Source organism: Odontesthes bonariensis, chromosome 2, assembly GCF_027942865.1.
Source record: "Odontesthes bonariensis isolate fOdoBon6 chromosome 2, fOdoBon6.hap1, whole genome shotgun sequence".
Lineage (NCBI taxonomy): Eukaryota > Metazoa > Chordata > Actinopteri > Atheriniformes > Atherinopsidae > Odontesthes > Odontesthes bonariensis.
This window is the reverse complement of record NC_134507.1, coordinates 45,432,625-45,450,451: the sequence shown is the minus strand read 5'-3', so window position 1 is coordinate 45,450,451 and position 17,827 is coordinate 45,432,625. Positions and strand designations below refer to the sequence as shown.

Sequence of the window (17,827 nt, the reverse complement as noted above, 5' to 3'; positions counted from 1 at the left end):
ACAGGTTCAAATGGAATTAGTCTGACATGTTATGAAGTGCATCTCTTCACACATTCCCAACAGAACAGATGTTTTGGAACTTAACCACATCTGTTCCATAGTTGCTCTCTCCCTTTGTTCTGCCTGTGTGCAGACACCAAGACAAGAACAGTCATTAACCTCCTCCATGTTGTGTACCACTGCATTTTTTACAGTGCACTTATTATATCCTGGCTCCTGCACTGTCCATCCTGGAGTGTTAGCATCAATGACAACATCTGCTGCATCCTGGGGTCCGTTTCACAAAGCAGGTTCAACCAACTCTGAGTCTATTCCTGACCTCTGAGTTGATCTACTCTGAGAAAGAAAACCCTGAGTTTTCGGTTCCACAAACGCTGATTTGAGGGAGGTTAATCAACTCTGAGTAAGTTCACCTTGAGTTTAGCACGTGCACCACAACTTTAAAAAGCCAGCATCAATGGAGCCCCGATTCGACGAGTCACCTTGGCATCTGAGGCGGGGCTACGTTTTTCACCAACCTGGAATTGGACATCTTAATGCGCTCATACGGCGAGTTTCAATACATTTTTAGAAAGAAGTGCAACACCGCTGCAGCTGCAAAAGTGTAAGTTTAAATGTAGTCCTTTGCAATCCCAATAATATTACAGGGAAACTGCTTGAATGGTAGCCCATTCATTTATTTCATTTAGGTGCAATCTCGCAGGGGAGAAGCGCTCTTGGCAGCAGTTTAAGATGAAATATAAAAACATTGTTCAAACAGGTGAGACCTCGGCATGGAGGTACCTCATTTTGATCATGTTTTACACTGTAAAATAAATATTAAGTGGCTATTTGACTGTGCAGTTATTTTATTCCCAACATAATGCTGTTCTCACACACATAAACTATGTCTTCTCATCTATACCATCCATCCATCCATTATCTATACACCGCTGAATCCGTCAGTCGGGTCGCGGGGGGGCTGGAGCCTATCCCAGCGGTCAATGGGCAAGAGGCGGGGTACACCCTGGACAGGCCGCCAGTCCATCACAGGGCCACATAGAGACAAATGAGACAAACGACCACACACACTCACACTCACTCTACACACTAAGGACAATTTAGAGTCATCATCTATATCATGTTCTGTTAAATAATTAAGCCTATTTAAACTAACACAGACTTCTACTGAGCCAACAGAAAGAAGGCAGATGCCCGTAAAACGGGTGGTGCCCAGCACCGCCACCTCTAATGGAAGGCAGTGGCTGAGGGAATCCACCCCCAAGACACGAGTGCCTTTATAAAATACAATAGGCCTATATATGTCTTTTTTAAGCCTATTCATACAAATATTTATTTGTCTTTTATGTCTTTTTTTTCTTTTGTCCCAACACATTCTGATGGTGCCGCTCAAAAAGATAATTGTCTGTAAATGCAAAAATCTATGCGCGGTCTGATAACCATCTCCGACGAATATTTATTTCTCTGCGCAATAACGCTGCACCTTCATCCACGGGAACGTTGTCAAAAGGACATGTTGGTGAAAAAAGTCATCTCCTACTGTGCCTAATGGACTTCTAGAAGTAGAAGAACTCGCTCTGCTGACTGAATGAATGAGGATCTCAAATGGCGTGTGTGGCTGAAAGAGGGCGGAGACAGAAAGAAACTCCAGGTTTCTTGAATAAAACCTGGTCCCGACCAGGTTAGGTTCAGAGAGTCTGTTACTACGGTAACTGACCGAGAGGTTGAGTTACCTCCCTTTGTGAAACGGAAAACTCAGAGTTTCCTTCATTTCAGGGTTAACCAACTCAGAGTTTTCACTAAACCTGCTTCGTGAAACGGACCTCTGGAGTGTTAGCATCAATGACAACATCTGCTGCATCCTGGAGTATTAGCATCAATGACAACATCTCCTGCATCCTGGAGTATTAGCATCAATGACAACATCTGCTGCATCCTGGAGTGTTAGCATCAATGACAACATCTCCTGCATCCTTGAGTATTAGCATCAATGACAACATCTGCTGCATCCTGGAGTGTTAGCATCAATGACAACATCTGCTGCATCCTGGAGTGTTAGCATCAATGACAACATCTGCTGCATCCTGGAGTATTAGCATCAATGACAACATCTCCTGCATCCTGGAGTGTTAGCATCAATGACAACATCTGCTGCATCCTGGAGTGTTAGCATCAATGACAACATCTGCTGCATCCTGGAGTGTTAGCATCAATGACAACATCTGCTGCATCCTGGAGTATTAGCATCAATGACAACATCTCCTGCATCCTGGAGTATTAGCATCAATGACAACATCTGCTGCATCCTGGAGTATTAGCATCAATGACAACATCTGCTAAATCCTGGAGTATTAGCATCAATGACAACATCTCCTGCATCCTGGAGTGTTAGCATCAATGACAACATCTGCTGCATCCTGGAGTATTAGCATCAATGACAACATCTGCTGCATCCTGGAGTATTAGCATCAATGACAACATCTGCTGCATCCTGGAGTGTTAGCATCAATGACAACATCTGCTGCATCCTGGAGTGTTAGCATCAATGACAACATCTCCTGCATCCTGGAGTATTAGCATCAATGACAACATCTGCTGCATCCTGGAGTGTTAGCATCAATGACAACATCTGCTGCATCCTGGAGTGTTAGCATCAATGACAACATCTCCTGCATCCTGGAGTGTTAGCATCAATGACAACATCTGCTGCATCCTGGAGTGTTAGCATCAATGACAACATCTGCTGCATCCTGGAGTGTTAGCATCAATGACAACATCTGCTGCATCCTGGAGTATTAGCATCAATGACAACATCTGCTGCATCCTGGAGTATTAGCATCAATGACAACATCTGCTGCATCCTGGAGTATTAGCATCAATGACAACATCTGCTGCATCCTGGAGTATTAGCATCAATGACAACATCTGCTGCATCCTGGAGTGTTAGCATCAATGACAACATCTGCTGCATCCTGGAGTGTTAGCATCAATGACAACATCTCCTGCATCCTGGAGTGTTAGCATCAATGACAACATCTCCTGCATCCTGGAGTGTTAGCATCAATGACAACATCTCCTGCATCCTGGAGTATTAGCATCAATGACAACATCTCCTGCATCCTGGAGTATTAGCATCAATGACAACATCTGCTGCATCCTGGAGTGTTAGCATCAATGACCACATCTCCTGCATCCTGGAGTGTTAGCATCAATGACAACATCTGCTGCATCCTGGAGTATTAGCATCAATGACCACATCTCCTGCATCCTGGAGTGTTAGCATCAATGACAACATCTGCTGCATCCTGGAGTGTTAGCATCAATGACAACATCTGCTGCATCCTGGAGTATTAGCATCAATGACAACATCTCCTGCATCCTGGAGTGTTAGCATCAATGACAACATCTGCTGCATCCTGGAGTGTTAGCATCAATGACAACATCTGCTGCATCCTGGAGTATTAGCATCAATGACAACATCTCCTGCATCCTGGAGTATTAGCATCAATGACAACATCTGCTGCATCCTGGAGTATTAGCATCAATGACAACATCTGCTAAATCCTGGAGTATTAGCATCAATGACAACATCTCCTGCATCCTGGAGTGTTAGCATCAATGACAACATCTGCTGCATCCTGGAGTATTAGCATCAATGACAACATCTCCTGCATCCTGGAGTGTTAGCATCAATGACAACATCTCCTGCATCCTGGAGTGTTAGCATCAATGACAACATCTGCTGCATCCTGGAGTATTAGCATCAATGACAACATCTGCTGCATCCTGGAGTGTTAGCATCAATGACAACATCTGCTGCATCCTGGAGTGTTAGCATCAATGACAACATCTGCTGCATCCTGGAGTGTTAGCATCAATGACAACATCTCCTGCATCCTGGAGTGTTAGCATCAATGACAACATCTGCTGCATCCTGGAGTATTAGCATCAATGACAACATCTCCTGCATCCTGGAGTATTAGCATCAATGACAACATCTGCTGCATCCTGGAGTGTTAGCATCAATGACAACATCTCCTGCATCCTGGAGTATTAGCATCAATGACAACATCTGCTGCATCCTGGAGTGTTAGCATCAATGACAACATCTGCTGCATCCTGGAGTATTAGCATCAATGACAACATCTCCTGCATCCTGGAGTGTTAGCATCAATGACAACATCTGCTGCATCCTGGAGTGTTAGCATCAATGACAACATCTGCTGCATCCTGGAGTATTAGCATCAATGACAACATCTCCTGCATCCTGGAGTATTAGCATCAATGACAACATCTGCTGCATCCTGGAGTATTAGCATCAATGACAACATCTGCTAAATCCTGGAGTATTAGCATCAATGACAACATCTCCTGCATCCTGGAGTGTTAGCATCAATGACAACATCTGCTGCATCCTGGAGTATTAGCATCAATGACAACATCTCCTGCATCCTGGAGTGTTAGCATCAATGACAACATCTCCTGCATCCTGGAGTGTTAGCATCAATGACAACATCTGCTGCATCCTGGAGTATTAGCATCAATGACAACATCTGCTGCATCCTGGAGTGTTAGCATCAATGACAACATCTGCTGCATCCTGGAGTGTTAGCATCAATGACAACATCTGCTGCATCCTGGAGTGTTAGCATCAATGACAACATCTCCTGCATCCTGGAGTGTTAGCATCAATGACAACATCTGCTGCATCCTGGAGTGTTAGCATCAATGACAACATCTGCTGCATCCTGGAGTGTTAGCATCAATGACAACATCTGCTGCATCCTGGAGTATTAGCATCAATGACAACATCTGCTGCATCCTGGAGTGTTAGCATCAATGACAACATCTGCTGCATCCTGGAGTGTTAGCATCAATGACAACATCTGCTGCATCCTGGAGTGTTAGCATCAATGACAACATCTGCTGCATCCTGGAGTGTTAGCATCAATGACAACATCTGCTGCATCCTGGAGTGTTAGCATCAATGACAACATCTGCTGCATCCTGGAGTGTTAGCATCAATGACAACATCTCCTGCATCCTGGAGTGTTAGCATCAATGACAACATCTCCTGCATCCTGGAGTATTAGCATCAATGACAACATCTCCTGCATCCTGGAGTATTAGCATCAATGACAACATCTGCTGCATCCTGGAGTGTTAGCATCAATGACAACATCTCCTGCATCCTGGAGTATTAGCATCAATGACAACATCTGCTGCATCCTGGAGTGTTAGCATCAATGACCACATCTCCTGCATCCTGGAGTGTTAGCATCAATGACAACATCTGCTGCATCCTGGAGTATTAGCATCAATGACCACATCTGCTGCATCCTGGAGTGTTAGCATCAATGACAACATCTGCTGCATCCTGGAGTATTAGCATCAATGACAACATCTCCTGCATCCTGGAGTATTAGCATCAATGACAACATCTGCTGCATCCTGGAGTATTAGCATCAATGACAACATCTGCTAAATCCTGGAGTATTAGCATCAATGACAACATCTCCTGCATCCTGGAGTGTTAGCATCAATGACAACATCTGCTGCATCCTGGAGTATTAGCATCAATGACAACATCTGCTGCATCCTGGAGTATTAGCATCAATGACAACATCTGCTGCATCCTGGAGTGTTAGCATCAATGACAACATCTGCTGCATCCTGGAGTGTTAGCATCAATGACAACATCTCCTGCATCCTGGAGTATTAGCATCAATGACAACATCTGCTGCATCCTGGAGTGTTAGCATCAATGACAACATCTGCTGCATCCTGGAGTGTTAGCATCAATGACAACATCTCCTGCATCCTGGAGTGTTAGCATCAATGACAACATCTGCTGCATCCTGGAGTGTTAGCATCAATGACAACATCTGCTGCATCCTGGAGTGTTAGCATCAATGACAACATCTGCTGCATCCTGGAGTATTAGCATCAATGACAACATCTGCTGCATCCTGGAGTATTAGCATCAATGACAACATCTGCTGCATCCTGGAGTATTAGCATCAATGACAACATCTGCTGCATCCTGGAGTATTAGCATCAATGACAACATCTGCTGCATCCTGGAGTGTTAGCATCAATGACAACATCTGCTGCATCCTGGAGTGTTAGCATCAATGACAACATCTCCTGCATCCTGGAGTGTTAGCATCAATGACAACATCTCCTGCATCCTGGAGTGTTAGCATCAATGACAACATCTCCTGCATCCTGGAGTATTAGCATCAATGACAACATCTGCTGCATCCTGGAGTGTTAGCATCAATGACCACATCTCCTGCATCCTGGAGTGTTAGCATCAATGACAACATCTGCTGCATCCTGGAGTATTAGCATCAATGACCACATCTCCTGCATCCTGGAGTGTTAGCATCAATGACAACATCTGCTGCATCCTGGAGTGTTAGCATCAATGACAACATCTGCTGCATCCTGGAGTATTAGCATCAATGACAACATCTCCTGCATCCTGGAGTGTTAGCATCAATGACAACATCTGCTGCATCCTGGAGTGTTAGCATCAATGACAACATCTGCTGCATCCTGGAGTATTAGCATCAATGACAACATCTCCTGCATCCTGGAGTATTAGCATCAATGACAACATCTGCTGCATCCTGGAGTATTAGCATCAATGACAACATCTGCTAAATCCTGGAGTATTAGCATCAATGACAACATCTCCTGCATCCTGGAGTGTTAGCATCAATGACAACATCTGCTGCATCCTGGAGTATTAGCATCAATGACAACATCTCCTGCATCCTGGAGTGTTAGCATCAATGACAACATCTCCTGCATCCTGGAGTGTTAGCATCAATGACAACATCTGCTGCATCCTGGAGTATTAGCATCAATGACAACATCTGCTGCATCCTGGAGTGTTAGCATCAATGACAACATCTGCTGCATCCTGGAGTGTTAGCATCAATGACAACATCTGCTGCATCCTGGAGTGTTAGCATCAATGACAACATCTCCTGCATCCTGGAGTGTTAGCATCAATGACAACATCTGCTGCATCCTGGAGTATTAGCATCAATGACAACATCTCCTGCATCCTGGAGTATTAGCATCAATGACAACATCTGCTGCATCCTGGAGTGTTAGCATCAATGACAACATCTCCTGCATCCTGGAGTATTAGCATCAATGACAACATCTGCTGCATCCTGGAGTATTAGCATCAATGACAACATCTCCTGCATCCTGGAGTATTAGCATCAATGACAACATCTGCTGCATCCTGGAGTGTTAGCATCAATGACAACATCTCCTGCATCCTTGAGTATTAGCATCAATGACAACATCTGCTGCATCCTGGAGTGTTAGCATCAATGACAACATCTGCTGCATCCTGGAGTGTTAGCATCAATGACAACATCTGCTGCATCCTGGAGTATTAGCATCAATGACAACATCTCCTGCATCCTGGAGTGTTAGCATCAATGACAACATCTGCTGCATCCTGGAGTGTTAGCATCAATGACAACATCTGCTGCATCCTGGAGTGTTAGCATCAATGACAACATCTGCTGCATCCTGGAGTATTAGCATCAATGACAACATCTCCTGCATCCTGGAGTATTAGCATCAATGACAACATCTGCTGCATCCTGGAGTATTAGCATCAATGACAACATCTGCTAAATCCTGGAGTATTAGCATCAATGACAACATCTCCTGCATCCTGGAGTGTTAGCATCAATGACAACATCTGCTGCATCCTGGAGTATTAGCATCAATGACAACATCTGCTGCATCCTGGAGTATTAGCATCAATGACAACATCTGCTGCATCCTGGAGTGTTAGCATCAATGACAACATCTGCTGCATCCTGGAGTGTTAGCATCAATGACAACATCTCCTGCATCCTGGAGTATTAGCATCAATGACAACATCTGCTGCATCCTGGAGTGTTAGCATCAATGACAACATCTGCTGCATCCTGGAGTGTTAGCATCAATGACAACATCTCCTGCATCCTGGAGTGTTAGCATCAATGACAACATCTGCTGCATCCTGGAGTGTTAGCATCAATGACAACATCTGCTGCATCCTGGAGTATTAGCATCAATGACAACATCTGCTGCATCCTGGAGTATTAGCATCAATGACAACATCTGCTGCATCCTGGAGTATTAGCATCAATGACAACATCTGCTGCATCCTGGAGTATTAGCATCAATGACAACATCTGCTGCATCCTGGAGTGTTAGCATCAATGACAACATCTGCTGCATCCTGGAGTGTTAGCATCAATGACAACATCTCCTGCATCCTGGAGTGTTAGCATCAATGACAACATCTCCTGCATCCTGGAGTGTTAGCATCAATGACAACATCTCCTGCATCCTGGAGTATTAGCATCAATGACAACATCTCCTGCATCCTGGAGTATTAGCATCAATGACAACATCTGCTGCATCCTGGAGTGTTAGCATCAATGACCACATCTCCTGCATCCTGGAGTGTTAGCATCAATGACAACATCTGCTGCATCCTGGAGTATTAGCATCAATGACCACATCTCCTGCATCCTGGAGTGTTAGCATCAATGACAACATCTGCTGCATCCTGGAGTGTTAGCATCAATGACAACATCTGCTGCATCCTGGAGTATTAGCATCAATGACAACATCTCCTGCATCCTGGAGTATTAGCATCAATGACAACATCTGCTGCATCCTGGAGTATTAGCATCAATGACAACATCTGCTAAATCCTGGAGTATTAGCATCAATGACAACATCTCCTGCATCCTGGAGTGTTAGCATCAATGACAACATCTGCTGCATCCTGGAGTATTAGCATCAATGACAACATCTCCTGCATCCTGGAGTGTTAGCATCAATGACAACATCTCCTGCATCCTGGAGTGTTAGCATCAATGACAACATCTGCTGCATCCTGGAGTATTAGCATCAATGACAACATCTGCTGCATCCTGGAGTGTTAGCATCAATGACAACATCTGCTGCATCCTGGAGTGTTAGCATCAATGACAACATCTGCTGCATCCTGGAGTGTTAGCATCAATGACAACATCTCCTGCATCCTGGAGTGTTAGCATCAATGACAACATCTGCTGCATCCTGGAGTATTAGCATCAATGACAACATCTCCTGCATCCTGGAGTATTAGCATCAATGACAACATCTGCTGCATCCTGGAGTGTTAGCATCAATGACAACATCTCCTGCATCCTGGAGTATTAGCATCAATGACAACATCTGCTGCATCCTGGAGTGTTAGCATCAATGACAACATCTGCTGCATCCTGGAGTATTAGCATCAATGACAACATCTCCTGCATCCTGGAGTGTTAGCATCAATGACAACATCTGCTGCATCCTGGAGTGTTAGCATCAATGACAACATCTGCTGCATCCTGGAGTATTAGCATCAATGACAACATCTCCTGCATCCTGGAGTATTAGCATCAATGACAACATCTGCTGCATCCTGGAGTATTAGCATCAATGACAACATCTGCTAAATCCTGGAGTATTAGCATCAATGACAACATCTCCTGCATCCTGGAGTGTTAGCATCAATGACAACATCTGCTGCATCCTGGAGTATTAGCATCAATGACAACATCTCCTGCATCCTGGAGTGTTAGCATCAATGACAACATCTCCTGCATCCTGGAGTGTTAGCATCAATGACAACATCTGCTGCATCCTGGAGTATTAGCATCAATGACAACATCTGCTGCATCCTGGAGTGTTAGCATCAATGACAACATCTGCTGCATCCTGGAGTGTTAGCATCAATGACAACATCTGCTGCATCCTGGAGTGTTAGCATCAATGACAACATCTCCTGCATCCTGGAGTGTTAGCATCAATGACAACATCTGCTGCATCCTGGAGTGTTAGCATCAATGACAACATCTGCTGCATCCTGGAGTGTTAGCATCAATGACAACATCTCCTGCATCCTGGAGTGTTAGCATCAATGACAACATCTGCTGCATCCTGGAGTGTTAGCATCAATGACAACATCTGCTGCATCCTGGAGTGTTAGCATCAATGACAACATCTGCTGCATCCTGGAGTGTTAGCATCAATGACAACATCTGCTGCATCCTGGAGTGTTAGCATCAATGACAACATCTGCTGCATCCTGGAGTGTTAGCATCAATGACAACATCTCCTGCATCCTGGAGTGTTAGCATCAATGACAACATCTCCTGCATCCTGGAGTATTAGCATCAATGACAACATCTCCTGCATCCTGGAGTATTAGCATCAATGACAACATCTGCTGCATCCTGGAGTGTTAGCATCAATGACAACATCTCCTGCATCCTGGAGTGTTAGCATCAATGACAACATCTCCTGCATCCTGGAGTATTAGCATCAATGACAACATCTGCTGCATCCTGGAGTGTTAGCATCAATGACCACATCTCCTGCATCCTGGAGTGTTAGCATCAATGACAACATCTGCTGCATCCTGGAGCATTAGCATCAATGACCACATCTGCTGCATCCTGGAGTGTTAGCATCAATGACAACATCTGCTGCATCCTGGAGTATTAGCATCAATGACAACATCTCCTGCATCCTGGAGTATTAGCATCAATGACAACATCTGCTGCATCCTGGAGTATTAGCATCAATGACAACATCTGCTAAATCCTGGAGTATTAGCATCAATGACAACATCTCCTGCATCCTGGAGTGTTAGCATCAATGACAACATCTGCTGCATCCTGGAGTATTAGCATCAATGACAACATCTGCTGCATCCTGGAGTATTAGCATCAATGACAACATCTGCTGCATCCTGGAGTGTTAGCATCAATGACAACATCTGCTGCATCCTGGAGTGTTAGCATCAATGACAACATCTCCTGCATCCTGGAGTATTAGCATCAATGACAACATCTGCTGCATCCTGGAGTGTTAGCATCAATGACAACATCTCCTGCATCCTGGAGTATTAGCATCAATGACAACATCTGCTGCATCCTGGAGTGTTAGCATCAATGACAACATCTGCTAAATCCTGGAGTATTAGCATCAATGACAACATCTCCTGCATCCTGGAGTGTTAGCATCAATGACAACATCTGCTGCATCCTGGAGTATTAGCATCAATGACAACATCTCCTGCATCCTGGAGTGTTAGCATCAATGACAACATCTCCTGCATCCTGGAGTGTTAGCATCAATGACAACATCTGCTGCATCCTGGAGTATTAGCATCAATGACAACATCTGCTGCATCCTGGAGTGTTAGCATCAATGACAACATCTGCTGCATCCTGGAGTATTAGCATCAATGACAACATCTCCTGCATCCTGGAGTGTTAGCATCAATGACAACATCTGCTGCATCCTGGAGTGTTAGCATCAATGACAACATCTCCTGCATCCTGGAGTATTAGCATCAATGACAACATCTGCTGCATCCTGGAGTGTTAGCATCAATGACAACATCTGCTAAATCCTGGAGTATTAGCATCAATGACAACATCTCCTGCATCCTGGAGTGTTAGCATCAATGACAACATCTGCTGCATCCTGGAGTATTAGCATCAATGACAACATCTCCTGCATCCTGGAGTGTTAGCATCAATGACAACATCTCCTGCATCCTGGAGTGTTAGCATCAATGACAACATCTGCTGCATCCTGGAGTATTAGCATCAATGACAACATCTGCTGCATCCTGGAGTGTTAGCATCAATGACAACATCTGCTGCATCCTGGAGTGTTAGCATCAATGACAACATCTGCTGCATCCTGGAGTGTTAGCATCAATGACAACATCTCCTGCATCCTGGAGTGTTAGCATCAATGACAACATCTGCTGCATCCTGGAGTGTTAGCATCAATGACAACATCTGCTGCATCCTGGAGTGTTAGCATCAATGACAACATCTGCTGCATCCTGGAGTGTTAGCATCAATGACAACATCTGCTGCATCCTGGAGTATTAGCATCAATGACAACATCTCCTGGATCCTGGAGTGTTAGCATCAATGACAACATCTGCTGCATCCTGGAGTGTTAGCATCAATGACAACATCTGCTGCATCCTGGAGTATTAGCATCAATGACAACATCTGCTGCATCCTGGAGTATTAGCATCAATGACAACATCTGCTGCATCCTGGAGTATTAGCATCAATGACAACATCTCCTGCATCCTGGAGTGTTAGCATCAATGACAACATCTGCTGCATCCTGGAGTGTTAGCATCAATGACAACATCTCCTGCATCCTGGAGTGTTAGCATCAATGACAACATCTCCTGCATCCTGGAGTGTTAGCATCAATGACAACATCTGCTGCATCCTGGAGTATTAGCATCAATGACAACATCTGCTGCATCCTGGAGTGTTAGCATCAATGACAACATCTGCTGCATCCTGGAGTGTTAGCATCAATGACAACATCTGCTGCATCCTGGAGTGTTAGCATCAATGACAACATCTCCTGCATCCTGGAGTGTTAGCATCAATGACAACATCTGCTGCATCCTGGAGTGTTAGCATCAATGACAACATCTGCTGCATCCTGGAGTGTTAGCATCAATGACAACATCTGCTGCATCCTGGAGTGTTAGCATCAATGACAACATCTCCTGCATCCTGGAGTGTTAGCATCAATGACAACATCTGCTGCATCCTGGAGTGTTAGCATCAATGACAACATCTGCTGCATCCTGGAGTGTTAGCATCAATGACAACATCTCCTGCATCCTGGAGTGTTAGCATCAATGACAACATCTGCTGCATCCTGGAGTGTTAGCATCAATGACAACATCTGCTGCATCCTGGAGTATTAGCATCAATGACAACATCTGCTGCATCCTGGAGTGTTAGCATCAATGACAACATCTGCTGCATCCTGGAGTATTAGCATCAATGACAACATCTGCTGCATCCTGGAGTATTAGCATCAATGACAACATCTGCTGCATCCTGGAGTGTTAGCATCAATGACAACATCTCCTGCATCCTGGAGTGTTAGCATCAATGACAACATCTCCTGCATCCTGGAGTGTTAGCATCAATGACAACATCTCCTGCATCCTGGAGTGTTAGCATCAATGACAACATCTCCTGCATCCTGGAGTGTTAGCATCAATGACAACATCTCCTGCATCCTGGAGTGTTAGCATCAATGACAACATCTGCTGCATCCTGGAGTGTTAGCATCAATGACAACATCTCCTGCATCCTGGAGTGTTAGCATCAATGACAACATCTCCTGCATCCTGGAGTATTAGCATCAATGACAACATCTCCTGCATCCTGGAGTATTAGCATCAATGACAACATCTGCTGCATCCTGGAGTATTAGCATCAATGACAACATCTGCTAAATCCTGGAGTATTAGCATCAATGACAACATCTCCTGCATCCTGGAGTGTTAGCATCAATGACAACATCTGCTGCATCCTGGAGTATTAGCATCAATGACAACATCTCCTGCATCCTGGAGTGTTAGCATCAATGACAACATCTCTGCATCCTGGAGTGTTAGCATCAATGACAACATCTCCTGCATCCTGGAGTATTAGCATCAATGACAACATCTGCTGCATCCTGGAGTGTTAGCATCAATGACCACATCTCCTGCATCCTGGAGTGTTAGCATCAATGACCACATCTCCTGCATCCTGGAGTGTTAGCATCAATGACAACATCTGCTGCATCCTGGAGTGTTAGCATCAATGACAACATCTGCTGCATCCTGGAGTATTAGCATCAATGACAACATCTCCTGCATCCTGGAGTGTTAGCATCAATGACAACATCTGCTGCATCCTGGAGTGTTAGCATCAATGACAACATCTCCTGCATCCTGGAGTATTAGCATCAATGACAACATCTGCTGCATCCTGGAGTGTTAGCATCAATGACAACATCTGCTGCATCCTGGAGTGTTAGCATCAATGACAACATCTCCTGCATCCTGGAGTGTTAGCATCAATGACAACATCTGCTGCATCCTGGAGTATTAGCATCAATGACCACATCTCCTGCATCCTGGAGTGTTAGCATCAATGACAACATCTGCTGCATCCTGGAGTGTTAGCATCAATGACAACATCTGCTGCATCCTGGAGTATTAGCATCAATGACAACATCTCCTGCATCCTGGAGTGTTAGCATCAATGACAACATCTGCTGCATCCTGGAGTGTTAGCATCAATGACAACATCTCCTGCATCCTGGAGTATTAGCATCAATGACAACATCTGCTGCATCCTGGAGTGTTAGCATCAATGACCACATCTCCTGCATCCTGGAGTGTTAGCATCAATGACAACATCTGCTGCATCCTGGAGTGTTAGCATCAATGACAACATCTGCTGCATCCTGGAGTGTTAGCATCAATGACAACATCTGCTGCATCCTGGAGTATTAGCATCAATGACAACATCTCCTGCATCCTGGAGTGTTAGCATCAATGACAACATCTGCTGCATCCTGGAGTGTTAGCATCAATGACAACATCTGCTGCATCCTGGAGTATTAGCATCAATGACAACATCTCCTGCATCCTGGAGTATTAGCATCAATGACAACATCTGCTGCATCCTGGAGTATTAGCATCAATGACAACATCTGCTAATCCTGGAGTATTAGCATCAATGACAACATCTCCTGCATCCTGGAGTGTTAGCATCAATGACAACATCTGCTGCATCCTGGAGTATTAGCATCAATGACAACATCTCCTGCATCCTGGAGTGTTAGCATCAATGACAACATCTCTGCATCCTGGAGTGTTAGCATCAATGACAACATCTGCTGCATCCTGGAGTATTAGCATCAATGACAACATCTGCTGCATCCTGGAGTGTTAGCATCAATGACAACATCTGCTGCATCCTGGAGTGTTAGCATCAATGACAACATCTGCTGCATCCTGGAGTGTTAGCATCAATGACAACATCTCCTGCATCCTGGAGTGTTAGCATCAATGACAACATCTGCTGCATCCTGGAGTGTTAGCATCAATGACAACATCTGCTGCATCCTGGAGTGTTAGCATCAATGACAACATCTCCTGCATCCTGGAGTGTTAGCATCAATGACAACATCTCCTGCATCCTGGAGTATTAGCATCAATGACAACATCTCCTGCATCCTGGAGTATTAGCATCAATGACAACATCTGCTGCATCCTGGAGTGTTAGCATCAATGACAACATCTCCTGCATCCTGGAGTGTTAGCATCAATGACAACATCTCCTGCATCCTGGAGTGTTAGCATCAATGACAACATCTGCTGCATCCTGGAGTATTAGCATCAATGACAACATCTCCTGCATCCTGGAGTGTTAGCATCAATGACAACATCTGCTGCATCCTGGAGTGTTAGCATCAATGACAACATCTGCTGCATCCTGGAGTGTTAGCATCAATGACAACATCTGCTGCATCCTGGAGTATTAGCATCAATGACAACATCTCTGCATCCTGGAGTGTTAGCATCAATGACAACATCTGCTGCATCCTGGAGTGTTAGCATCAATGACAACATCTGCTGCATCCTGGAGTGTTAGCATCAATGACAACATCTGCTGCATCCTGGAGTATTAGCATCAATGACAACATCTCCTGCATCCTGGAGTGTTAGCATCAATGACAACATCTGCTGCATCCTGGAGTGTTAGCATCAATGACAACATCTCCTGCATCCTGGAGTGTTAGCATCAATGACAACATCTGCTGCATCCTGGAGTATTAGCATCAATGACAACATCTCCTGCATCCTGGAGTGTTAGCATCAATGACAACATCTGCTGCATCCTGGAGTGTTAGCATCAATGACAACATCTGCTGCATCCTGGAGTGTTAGCATCAATGACAACATCTCCTGCATCCTGGAGTGTTAGCATCAATGACAACATCTGCTGCATCCTGGAGTATTAGCATCAATGACAACATCTGCTGCATCCTGGAGTGTTAGCATCAATGACAACATCTGCTGCATCCTGGAGTGTTAGCATCAATGACAACATCTGCTGCATCCTGGAGTGTTAGCATCAATGACAACATCTCCTGCATCCTGGAGTGTTAGCATCAATGACAACATCTGCTGCATCCTGGAGTGTTAGCATCAATGACAACATCTGCTGCATCCTGGAGTGTTAGCATCAATGACAACATCTGCTGCATCCTGGAGTGTTAGCATCAATGACAACATCTCCTGCATCCTGGAGTGTTAGCATCAATGACAACATCTGCTGCATCCTGGAGTGTTAGCATCAATGACAACATCTGCTGCATCCTGGAGTGTTAGCATCAATGACAACATCTCCTGCATCCTGGAGTGTTAGCATCAATGACAACATCTGCTGCATCCTGGAGTGTTAGCATCAATGACAACATCTGCTGCATCCTGGAGTATTAGCATCAATGACAACATCTGCTGCATCCTGGAGTATTAGCATCAATGACAACATCTGCTGCATCCTGGAGTATTAGCATCAATGACAACATCTGCTGCATCCTGGAGTGTTAGCATCAATGACAACATCTGCTGCATCCTGGAGTGTTAGCATCAATGACAACATCTCCTGCATCCTGGAGTGTTAGCATCAATGACAACATCTGCTGCATCCTGGAGTGTTAGCATCAATGACAACATCTGCTGCATCCTGGAGTGTTAGCATCAATGACAACATCTCCTGCATCCTGGAGTGTTAGCATCAATGACAACATCTCTGCATCCTGGAGTGTTAGCATCAATGACAACATCTGCTGCATCCTGGAGTGTTAGCATCAATGACAACATCTCCTGCATCCTGGAGTGTTAGCATCAATGACAACATCTCCTGCATCCTGGAGTGTTAGCATCAATGACAACATCTGCTGCATCCTGGAGTGTTAGCATCAATGACAACATCTCCTGCATCCTGGAGTGTTAGCATCAATGACAACATCTCCTGCATCCTGGAGTGTTAGCATCAATGACAACATCTCCTGCATCCTGGAGTGTTAGCATCAATGACAACATCTGCTGCATCCTGGAGTGTTAGCATCAATGACAACATCTCCTGCATCCTGGAGTGTTAGCATCAATGACAACATCTCCTGCATCCTGGAGTGTTAGCATCAATGACAACATCTGCTGCATCCTGGAGTTTTAGCATCAATGACAACATCTGCTGCATCCTGGAGTGTTAGCATCAATGACAACATCTCCTGCATCCTGGAGTGTTAGCATCAATGACAACATCTCCTGCATCCTGGAGTATTAGCATCAATGACAACATCTGCTGCATCCTGGAGTGTTAGCATCAATGACAACATCTCCTGCATCCTGGAGTGTTAGCATCAATGAACAGCATCTGATCCTGCATCCTGGAGTGTTAGCATCAATGACAACATCTGCTGCATCCTGGAGTGTTAGCATCAATGACAACATCTGCTGCATCCTGGAGTATTAGCATCAATGACAACATCTCCTGCATCCTGGAGTGTTAGCATCAATGACAACATCTGCTGCATCCTGGAGTGTTAGCATCAATGACAACATCTGCTGCATCCTGGAGTATTAGCATCAATGACAACATCTCCTGCATCCTGGAGTATTAGCATCAATGACAACATCTGCTGCATCCTGGAGTATTAGCATCAATGACAACATCTGCTGCATCCTGGAGTATTAGCATCAATGACAACATCTCCTGCATCCTGGAGTGTTAGCATCAATGACAACATCTGCTGCATCCTGGAGTATTAGCATCAATGACAACATCTCCTGCATCCTGGAGTGTTAGCATCAATGACAACATCTCTGCATCCTGGAGTGTTAGCATCAATG

General features: G+C 44.7%; 1 protein-coding gene across 8 annotated transcripts in view; it reads right to left on the bottom strand.

Moving 5' to 3' along the window:
• Positions 1-17,827, bottom strand: part of nvl (nuclear VCP like) — a 67,044-nt gene that overhangs the window by 27,751 nt on the left and 21,466 nt on the right. The gene's annotated exons all lie outside the window — the stretch shown is intronic.